Source organism: Pleurodeles waltl, chromosome 7 (assembly GCF_031143425.1).
Source record: "Pleurodeles waltl isolate 20211129_DDA chromosome 7, aPleWal1.hap1.20221129, whole genome shotgun sequence".
Taxonomy (NCBI): Eukaryota; Metazoa; Chordata; class Amphibia; order Caudata; family Salamandridae; genus Pleurodeles; species Pleurodeles waltl.
The window spans coordinates 1,485,515,672-1,485,527,693 of NC_090446.1; positions in this window are offsets into that span (position 1 = coordinate 1,485,515,672).

Consider the following 12,022-nt stretch of genomic DNA (forward strand, 5'->3'; position numbering starts at 1 on the left):
TGGATGAGTCCACATCACTTAAGAAGAACACTTTCCAATGAAAAATAAAATGCCTATGAGGTTTGCAACATTTCCAAATTCTCTGATGTTAAGTGTGAAGTCATCTCTCCTTCCATGTGACACCGGCAATAACTAGCAACTCTGTCCATTACTTGATACATTCCATCATCTTCCCATGGCTCACAACAATTCCAACAGTTCACATGAGACCAAACAGTTGAACAATGGGGTCTGTCTTAATGTCCAATTCTTCAGCTCTCGATGTACCAGATTCAAGGTCAATGAAAAAACGTACACATAATGCAATGAAACTCTTTGCTAAACATGGAAACAACCTAATGAAAAAATTCAGGTTAAAGGGAAAGAAATGATTCAGCATTTCACTACTGCTGCAGACATGAAACTTCAGGTCTAGTTATGCTAACACAAGAAATTCAATGCATTAATATTATCTTTAATAAAACACACACACTTATGCAAACTTATGAATTCATCTTAATATTAATACATCATTAAATATGAAAGGCATTTCAATATTAATTGCAATCTTTATTAACGCATTACATTAGATATAACTAAGATGTGCATTTGTTTTTCTGCACACATTTAACTTTAAACTAATAACTCATAAAAATCAACATAGATCATAATCATTTTCTACTCATAAGAATTAATTCTAATGATACACATTTTCCAACATTAGTAAGTCAAGTTAGCATCATATCAAACACAGACGGGCACAATCTAGGAAAAGAGCAACCAGGGCACTCCAAACAAATAAGTCCAAAATCGGGTGACTTTGTGTGAAACGTTTAATCCTCAGTGATCAGTAGTTGAATTGTAGTTCTAAGATGTTTAAGTCCACATATGAAAAAGTATATAACGGGTTACAATAACAGTCTGAATCCTCAGAATGAACAGGTATAGATGAGAAACAAAAGAGCCAACACGTGTTTCGTCCTCTCGGACATTTTCAAGGCTCAAAAGAAACTTTAGAAAGGAGTAGCCGATGATGTTCAGTTTGAAATCCAAATGATGAAATTATATCAAACATTTAAGAAGTCCAAAGTAATAAAAACGCGTTCCATCCAAATCAGGGACAGGTATTCCTTACGCGTAACGACTTTGAATCCAACAGTATGCCCCCAAGTATGGGACATACAACAAAAAAGAGGTCTGAGTAGACCCTGCCTGTGCCGCCCCGTAGAGTCCTGGAAGGCAAGTGAAGACAGCGTATGTGCTGTCCCGCAGCGCCTGATAACGCTGCTGTGTTAACAGAAGGAGCACAATGTTTGCCATGGTGGGCACAATGTCCACCAAAAGTAAGCACAATGTCCACCATCAATCAGAACATGTGCACTTTTAAAATACATGTTATTGCGTCTCTGTTTGGCATTTAAATGTGAATAAAAAGTTGCAAAGTGCTGACTTCTGTGCCACTAAAGCATTAGTAAAATGTACGTTCCAAAAATCCCTCTTCTGGTGGCAATCTATGCCATCACAAAGGACACTCTCATTTACAATGAGAAAACTCAAAGCCTAGATGTTTGATAAAGAAATTCTCAATTCTCTTCAGGTTCTTGTAATTGCTGCTCCTCATCTTATCCATTTCAATTTCTTCCCTCTTCTGTTTATTCTTAGCTATTTGCTTCTTCCAGAACTTAGATGCTTTGTAAAATCCAAGTGCAACAATAATGCACACAGTGGCAATCAACAAAGGTCTCAAAATCATTCTCACAATTTGCTTTCCTAGATTGCCAAACCATGATCCAACAGTTCCGTATTGTTTCCCAGATATTTATCTCCTTCAGATCTTTTAGGTCATTTTTCAGGTTTGTCATGTTTGATACGAATCTCCTTATCTCCTTACTGTTATCAGGACTGTTCATGCAACAATGTTGCACCTGTAAAACTTTGCAGACTCCGCCTTCTTTCTCCAATAAGATGTCTAACGCAAGACAATTTTGCAAAAGATTGATCTCATAGCAACCATTTTGGTGTTCACCAAAAGCTTAGCACCTGCATAATCAGTTAAAATCTCATTTAAAATCACACCAACTAATGGAATCACTGCACCAATTTCTGGTGTACTGGCTCCTCTCTTTGTCCTCAAATTAGAGTTCCTTTTCTAGACTGGAGTGTCAAAATTTTCCACATGGTAGATTTTCAGAAAAACTACCCCTTAATAGCATGTACCATATCAGCCTTTTGTCAGCTTGTATTAGGCATTTTTCCCACAAATTAAATAAACACCTGGTATGGCTCATTCTTGTCCTTTCAACATGAAATTCCAAATACTCTTTAAAAAAAACCATGTCTACATTTACTAGTCCTGACAAACTTATTTTCAGTCTTTGACTGCGATCTATATGCACATAGCTTCCCTACATATTTCCAATCTAGAGCTAAGCATCCTTGTGTATCACCACCTGGAAAATAGCATCTTTCTGCCAATCTTTTAAAACTATTGCCTTTGCTATTTTGGTTTTCATTGCTTTTCTCCTGTCATCCACTTGATTAATGAAATCCTTCTCTACTTGTGTAAAAAAATATGTCAAATTATTTTAGTGAGTGTAAGCAGTGCCAGAGGATAGTGCTGGTGCAAAGAAACCTCCCACTAAATCAATATTCTTTGCCTGTAAGAGGCACAAAAGAAAAGACGAAGTAATAATTTGAGTAAAAATACTGAATATGTTCTTCATTATATAAACGTGTTAATAGCAAGCTGCAACTAATACCATAAGTCAAAGGCAGACTATGGAAAGTAATTCCTTCCTGTACAAATGAAGGAATCTATGTACACACATGACAATCACGCACATCCATTGTTTCAATGGATTCATACAATGTTCTGTAGTATACTTTAGAAGACAAGCCTCCCTTTGAGTTGTCAAGTTGAACCAATCTCTCATCCTCATAACATTGGTCTTGTTTTGTACGTGTGTCTCCAAGCACTGGTGTAACTGTGCTCTCAAAATTGTCTTTCACTGACACACTAAATCCAGCAATCACCAAAATGCTCACAATCACACACACTATTGCTAACCCAATACACACATATTTACATTTGCTCAATTTACCTTGATCCTGATTCATTACTTGAATTCTAATGTGCTGCACATTTCATACCTGCAATTTTTACTGGCAATTGCAAAGCTTTCAATAACTGATATATTCTTTCACCATTTCAGATTGGTGATCCTGAAGAGGTCATAAAACTTCTCTCGGGCCACAACTGTCTGAAGTCATGAACCACACCAAATCTATGTTGACTATCCGTAAAAATTGTCACTTTGAGCTGTTCAGGGGCACAGCATGCTCTGGTGACAGCCACACATTTGGCTACTTGGGCTGAAATGACTCCTTGAAGCCATGAAGCTTCTATTACTCCTGAGATGGTGCAGACTGCATAACCAGCTCTCAGAGTTTCTTCATTCTCTCTCAAACAGGAGCCATAATAAAACATGACACAGAGCCTCATTGCAACCCTGGCGGTCTTTGACCGCCAGGGCTGTTTTGGAGGCTGTACCGCCAACAGGCTGGCTGTACAAACTTGCGAATTACGACCGTGGCTAAAGCACCGCAGTCGCACTGCCGGGACCGGCGGTTTACCGCCATGGTTGTCCTCGCTGTTGTAATCCGCAGCGCTGCCCAGGGGATTGCGAGTCCCCTTCCCGGGGGTAAAGACTGCCATGGAAAGGCAGGTGGGAAGGGGAGTCGTGGGTCCCCTGGGGGCTCCTGCACTGCCCCACTTGGTATGGGCAGTGCAGGGGCTCTCAGGCACAGCCCCACATTGCTTTTCACTGTCTGCTGTATCCGCCCGCCGGCCCAGCGGAGATGTCATAATGGGCACGGCGGTTACACCTTGGCGGGCGGCGGTTGCAGCCCGCCAAGTTTGTAATGAGGCCCATAGTCATTTTCAACTAATGGGGTATCTCGAATATCAGGTCTAAGTTTGGTGCTTAGTTTAGTCACATTGAGACAGTCATGTTCCACTTCATTTTCATAATTAATATTTTCAGCAGTCACAGGTAAGAGTTTTGCAGGATTTAGGACAGTACATATTTTGACACTAATATTTGGTGAACCCAGAATTGCCAGCTCATAATGGGTTAAACGTGCGTTAGATGTTGGGTTTTGGTTCGGGTCAAAAGGACCTCAATGGAGTGGGGGGCAAATAATTTCAGGGGGTGACCCATAACAATGCCTTTGCTGACACCCGTGGCTGCAACTGTGTTTAAACAGCTGGGCAGCACAGCAGTTACCGGGTCCAATGTAACATAACTATACAGTCACTGGTCTGTTGACACTTCCATGCAACTGCGTCAGCACAGAAAGTGACCAACCATCATGCTCTTGGTAAAACAATGAAAAACATTTATCATAATCCTGCATTCTCAGAGCTGGGGCTCAGTACCATCTTTCTCTCAGCTCCGTGAAGGCTTTCATGCATGTGTTGTCAAATGGTACTGGATCTGACACCTCTTTGTGTGCCAATTTGTGGACTCAGAAATAATTGAGAAATTTGGGGACCTCTGGTGGTAGTAGCCGGCCATTCCCAGGAACATTCTGCCATCTCTCTTCGCCCTGGGTGAATTCATTCACATGATTTCTGCAACTCTCTCTTTGGACACCTTCCTTGCTCCCTTCTCTATGTGATGACCCAAATATTTCACTTCTTTCTGACAATACTGTAATTTTGCGGGGGAAACTTTATGCCCAATTTTGCCCAAATGGTTCAACAGTGCATTGGTATCTCTCTGACAGACTTCACATGTATTTGATGTGGCCACTGAGTCCTCATTGTATTGAACTAGCACTGAAAGGAATGGCATTTAAAGTGACTCTAAATTATTTTTCAAGATCTGATTGAAAATGGATGGGGACATATACAACACCAGGAATATACACAGCTTCCAAATTTAAATTAAAACAAGAACTAACAATCCTCATGCAGCGGAACTGAAAAGAATGCATGACACAAGTCAATGACAGAGAACCATTCTGATTCAGAAGGGATCGGAAATAAAATCACAGCATGATTCAGTACCACAGGACAAGAATTCTGTTCACCTTTCTCAAATCTTGGACTATGCAGTATTTTCCATTGGGCGACTGCAGTCCCATAATAGGAGAATTGCAGGGGCTTCCCATGAATTCCTTCAAAACTCCCTTTTCAATAACATTTTCAATTATCGGTGTAATCCCTGCAATCACTTCTGGGGCCATGTTATACTGGGGGATTTTGGGAAACACTACATTCGGTTTTATTGTTATTTTAACTGGCTCAACACCTCTGACGAGTCCAATATCCCTTCATGAAAAATCCCAAACCTTCACCATCACTGTTCCCTGCAATTCTTCAGGCAAATCATTATCTGTCACTGTGAATAATGAAAAAGTGGATACATCTCATTAATTTTGCTGGGCATCTCATCACTATTTGTCTGGATTGCTATTCAATTGTGACTACAACTAATGGAACAGTTGAATTTACGCAATAGGTCACGTCCTAATAAATTCACAGGACTTGAATCGCAAACCACAAATTGATACAAATCCTCAAAGGACCCTATTTAACTGGAATCAGATTTGTCAAATGCTGATTTGCTATTCCTACCACCGGTACCTTTCTTCCTGAGAAGAGCACATTTGGAACCTCTGCAGTTCTGGTAGTAGAGCGTGTTGCTTCAGTGTCAACCAGAAATGAAACATCATGTCCCATAGCATTTGCATTTACATAGGGCTCATGCTGATCCACCTTTAAGGATGCAGGCAATACACATTCATCCTCACCTGAACTGTCACTATTGTAGGTTTCGTAGACTTCATCATCACTGAAATCAATTAATGGATGTTCTGTGATTAACAGATTCACATTTGCATTTGCTCTTTGATTCTCATGTTTTTCTGCTGTTGCATCAGGGCTTGTAGAACCTGCTTTTGCTGAGGGACTTGCATTTGCTGGTTGACCTGCACCTGTAGCGGGACCTGAAACTGTGGTAATCCAGTTGGAACAGCCACACTTTGGATTTGGGGTCTTTGGACTCTCTGAATCTGAACTTTACTGTTGTTCACAGTTTGTGCAACACCACCATTCAGCACCAAATTGTTCACATTAGTTTATCAACACTCTTGTCTTCAATGTTCAAGATTTCCACAAGTATGACATGGAACTATTTTCTACATCAACTTCATGTCAAACACATTACCACCGTGAGCTAGTCAAACACTGCGTCCTCTATCTCTGAACTGAGGCACATTGTTACCCTCCTGTTGCATACCGTGTATCCCACTAGTGTTCACCATTCCTTGCAGAATCCGTGTTCCTACTTGGGCAGATTTAATTTGCATCACCATTGCTTTTGTCTTTTTCTGCTTTAATTCAATTTCATCACTATGGTACCTACAAAACTGCAGCAATTCATCAATCACTTTATTCTCCCAGTAAATGAAATGCTTCTGAATCATACTGCTAATTTCAGGTTTTAATCCTTGCACAAATCAAAACAGAAAATAACTAATGTCTTTCCACTCAATAACCTCAGAACCACTGCGCTGTTTAAATGCTTGCAACATTCTCTCATTGTAAGCATGAATCAACTCCTTTGTTTCCTGTGCTGTCCTATCAATCTCAAAGATCAACGTCTTTAGGGTAAACTCTATTCCTCAGGAACTCATTCACTTTGTAATACCCTTTCATCACCTCTTCAGATAGCGCACCTGTTACTGGATCTCTCAGAGGAGAAATGAGTTGGCCAATCAACACTCCGCTTGCACTCAACCCGTAAATCGACTGGAACCACAATGTCAAATAAGGTGTAGAAATAGTCCCACAGGCATTTTGAAAGTTTCACAAAGCTCTCTGTTTGCTTGTACCACTCTATGGGTTTCTCCCTCAATCTTGGGTAATCATTTGTGAATTTCAGTATGTCACTTCAGCTCCACGGGACATGTACATAACCTCCACCTGGTATCTGTCTCATTGGTAGCATTTTTGTGCTTTCCTTGGCGTGATTTGCTCCAGCCAGAGGCAATTTATGCTTTGCTTTCTTCTGCTCTCTTTTCTTTGCCCATCTGCCTTCCCATTTATGTAATGTTCCCCATGTTTGAATATTTATAATTAGCACTTTAATATGCATCCTCATGCCGGGTAACCTCATGTTTGCAATGTCCATTTGAACTGAATTCTAGTCTGTAACTTCTCTATAAAGATTTTGACTTGTCTAATTCAATCGTGTATTTCTCTGCTGACTCAGATAATTTCTCACAAGTTTGTCCTGCTCGGTGTGATATCCTTGCACAACAATCACAATTCATCTTCATTATAATTATCTAATCTTTCTGCCACAAGTGTTCCTTCATTTATTTCTAATTTTAATCTGGGCACATTCACTGTACTGTCTCTCTCTAGGGTCTCTTCTGTTCTGAAACTGTTATTTGTTAAGCCTGTTGCTCCGCCCAAACTGTCTAACCACTCAGTCAGTTGCTGTGCTGAAAATCCCTGCAGACAGATGTCATGTTTTGCGGGGTATTACATTGAACTCTCATAATCTGTTCTGGTGAGGACATATGTGAAACTAGGGTTCCTGGGGGACATCTTACATCTATTATTGGACCAGCTTGATCTAACACCTGGTTGGGACCTTGAATTTTCATGGGTGTCATAGCTGAAATTGATGTAGCTAGCCTCTCCATTTCTGAATTAGTTGAATATGGTGACACTATGCAAGATACAGGATTTGGGGTCTGGAGGCTACTCCCAGTATTTCCTGAAGCATACAGTGAGACAACTGGACCTATGGTTACAGGGACTGTCAATGCCTCTGGTCCTATCAGATTTGTCTGATTTTGTGGAATCATCATCCATGCACTCTGACCCACCAGTACTGTACCAAAAGTCTGTCCTGATTGATTTGGGGTCATATTTGCGGTTGTCGATACTGGAGAATACATGGGCATTGTCTGTCTCTGATTAAGATTCTGTGCAGATGCTGCAACACTAGATGTATGTTCAATTTGAATCATCCCTGTATTTGGCACTATCTGGTTCACAACTGGGGCTGTACTATGCTATGCTGTGCTAACAACTGGAACTGGTAGATAAATCACAGGCACTTGTGTCATTGAACTAGCAGGTATACTTGGGTCTACCTGAACCGGACTCTGTGAAACTAGAGCTGTAGATATACTCGGACTACATTTGGTGCTGTTGTTTCAATTGCATGATATGGTGGGAGATGATTCATTAAAAATTGACTCATAAACGTGTGTTCTGAGTCACTTTCTTATGCAGCTGTCTTTTTACTTTCATCTGCTTTCTTCTCTGTTCTGACTGCCTGCTTCTTTTTCATTTTAGGCTTTGTATTCCCATCACCTTCTTCTGTTGTAGCTGGAATCATTTTTACTCCCTCTAGCATATCTGATATCCAAATTTTCTCTTCCTCATCCCACCTAGCTTCTGCCATTATATTTTCTGCTTCCCTCATTCTATTCTCAAAACTCAGGTTTTCTTTTTGTCTTGCAACTAGACCCCAAATAGCAAGGGCGTCAAATTGTTCCGGTCTAGGGGTAGGCTTTAATTCGCACAATATTATCCCCAAATTTTCTAGAATCCTTGAATTAAAAGTTCCATAACATGGGAAAGCTAATAAACCCTCTTTCTCTGTAATTGAACACCATTGCTTAATCCAAATGCATGCCACAACTCCTCTTGCTTCTATCAACTCACATGCTGGTGTTCCCTGGGGTGGTGTTGGCTCACCCCCCCTAACTGGAATAAACACATCTCCTCTCAGCTCACTTCTTGAAGCTTTGAAAATTTTCATTTTCCACAATTTCAATCCATAAATACGAAGTAATTTTCAATCCCATAATCCTTTTCGCAAGCTGTCCTCAACATGCTTTTTACACTAGAATGTGATTGCTTCAATAACCACTTTAAAATCCAGTTTGCATTTTGTGTCTTGCCTTGGTATGTGTGAGGAACCGAGTTAAAGGGTAATGATCTGTTTCCACAACTTCCCTGAGACATCAGAGTGTCAGGTTCAGGTTGCCACAAATCATCTTTCACCAGGACAGGTTTGGAGGTTTGGGTGAGGCACTGTGAGCTCACCAGGAGTTAGGCCGATAGCTACCAAGTGATGTGGGTTGCATTCTGTTTCCCACACTCCGTGGTGCTGCTGTCCTGAACTCGCAGTCTTATTACTAAAATAGGAACCGCATAACAGTAAATCAGAGCTTTCGATTCACTCATGGGAGCAGCCATATTGATTTAGCACTTATTGCAGGAAGATGTACATTGATATTAGAGTCCGGTAATGAGCTCTGCTCACCGCTTTAAGTGGATTAGAGGGAGGGCTCCCAGCAGATGGAATGGAGGTGTGTGACACTTTTCAACCCATTCCTGAACATTCAATGATGTTATTACCGGTCCAAAAGCTGCTGAGTTTTGCAACTACATGTCCTGCACAGCCTCCAGATTAGCCGCAGCTGAGCACACTGAACTGTTGTGTGAACATTTTATCCCAAAGGTGCATTAACTCAGAGAGGTTCTGATGTATATGTTTTGTCCTGTGATTATGTGCAGCAATTGCATTTGATTTAATAAAGTATTTATTTGCATATTTCTAATTTAGAAAGGTATGTTTATTTAGTATTAGGAAAACAGGTTTAGCATATAGGCCCTCATTTAAACCTTGGTGGGCGGCGGAGGCCGCCCGCCAGGTTGAACTGCCTAATGGCCGGCTATGCCCCCACAAACCCACCGGCCCAATTACAACATCCCCGCTGGGCCGGCGGGGATGTGGCCCATAACATTGCAGCCAGCTCCTAATGGAGCTGGCGGCAACGTGGCGGTGCGGCGGGAGCAGCAGCACCTGTTGCGCTTTCCACTGCCTGCCAGGCAGACAGTGGAAATCGCGATGCAGCTGTGCCTGGGGGCCCCGCACTGCCCATGCCAAGTGCATGGGCGGTGCAGGGGCCCCCAGGGGCCCCGCGAGTCCCCTTACCACCAGCCTTTTCATGGCGGTGTCTACCACCATGGACAGGCTGGTGGTAAGGGGAGTCAAAATCCCCAGGGCAGCCCAGTCAGATTGCGACTGCCGGGACATCTATGGCGGTAAACCGCCAGTCCCGGCGGTGTGACTGAGGTGGTACCGCCGCAGTCATTATATGGCATTTCTTACCGCCAGCCTGTTGACGGTACAAACGCCACTTTAACCCTGGTGGTCGGTGACCGCCAGGTTGAAATGTGGCCCATAATGTTTGTTTCATGATAGGTTGATTGTGCATCAAAATAGTTTATATATTATGCATCAATGTGACTTATTATATGTAACAGATTGTAGCGAATGTGCAAAGTATATTAGTATGCTATTTCTTGCATTTCATATCATTAATCATAAAATCAAGCGTTTTCATATTAACCAGAAAAGTGTATTTAAGCCTGATACAGACACATCTTCATGTAGAGACCCCTTTGCCTTTCCTTGGGAGCTTCACTGCATTCTGCAAATACCTGAGATGAAGGGCATCACAGAACCATCAGCATAAGAATGCCATAATAGAGACAGTTTTGATGCTAAGACATTGTAGTTAGGGGCTAGCTAAAGAGAGGGTTTTAGCCTTGACTGGGTTTCAGCATTCAATGCTTTGATTCAAGGAACACATGCAAAAGTGTTGCAATTCTTTTTAAATTGTTTACAATATTTCTAATAACCTAATCCTATAATATGCACTAGATTAGGACATTCATTTAAATCAAGCCTTTAAAGATTTAGGCCCACATTATGACTTTGGTGGTCTCTGAGTGAGACCGCCAAAGCCACGGGTGCCAGAAGACCGCCAGTGCTGGCGGTCTTTCTCCAGCCATATAATGGGTACTGCTGAATTTCTGCCACACTATGGGCGGATATCTGGCAGGCGCTCTGGTGTTTCAACCACCGACACCGCCCTGCCAGTAGGATGCCGCCTTCCGTATTAAGACCATTAATGCAGCCTGGCAGAGTTCTGCTGGTGGGGCACTGCCGGCGGTGGCTGCGCCCCTTCATGTTCCCTGTCGGACGACCTTCTGGCCGGACAAGGTAAGTCAGGCGACTGACAGGGAAAGGGGGTGGGAGGGTGGGGAGTGTTGTGTGTGAGTGTGTGGTGTCTGGGTGTGTATGAATATGTGTGTGCGTGTGTGAATGCAACTGTGAGTGTTGTGGTGTATGCATGGTTGTATGCGTGTGAGTGAATGCGTGTATGAATCTTGAAGTGAGTGCGTGTCTGCATGTCAGTGTGTATGCATGTGAGTATGCATGTTTGGATGTTTGTGTACATGCATGCCTGAATGCGTGTGAGTATGTGTGAGTGAATTCGTGTATGGATGTGTGTCAGTATGTGTGAGTGAATGCGTCTACTGATGAGTGTGAGTGAATGTGTGTATGGATGAGTGTGAGTGAATGTGTGTATGGATGAGTGTGAGTGGATGCATGTTGATGTGTAGGTGAATGGGTGTATGCGTGGTGAGTGTGGGTGTCTGTGTGCATGTATTCGGGGAGGGGGGCTGATGGATGGGGGTGTCATGTAACTAGGGGGATGGAGGTGTTATATGAATAGGAGTGTCAGTCGCTGTGTCTGTGGGGGGGTCAGGTGCTTGCTGGGGGAGAGGAAGCCATCTAGCGGTGACAGTGAAGTATATCCTTATTATCGGTAACCCTACTGTCCTGGTTTTCGTGGCAGTAGGCCAACTCCCAATACCGCCGGCAGTCCTCTGTGGATCGCCGGATCGGAGATGAACATACCCGGCCCACCGGTTCATACCGCCAGCACAATATGAGTGGAGATGTGGTGGGTTGACACTCATAATGTGGCGGTCTTCACCACCAACCTGTTGGTTCATAATGACCACCTTAGTCTGTGTGTCAATCCATGGAAAAAGAGACTTCAAAGCGCATTAATAATATAACTTATACCAAAGTCTCACAGGACATATTGTTACCCCTTTTGCACCAAGTTCATGTAATGTGTAGGAGGTTTG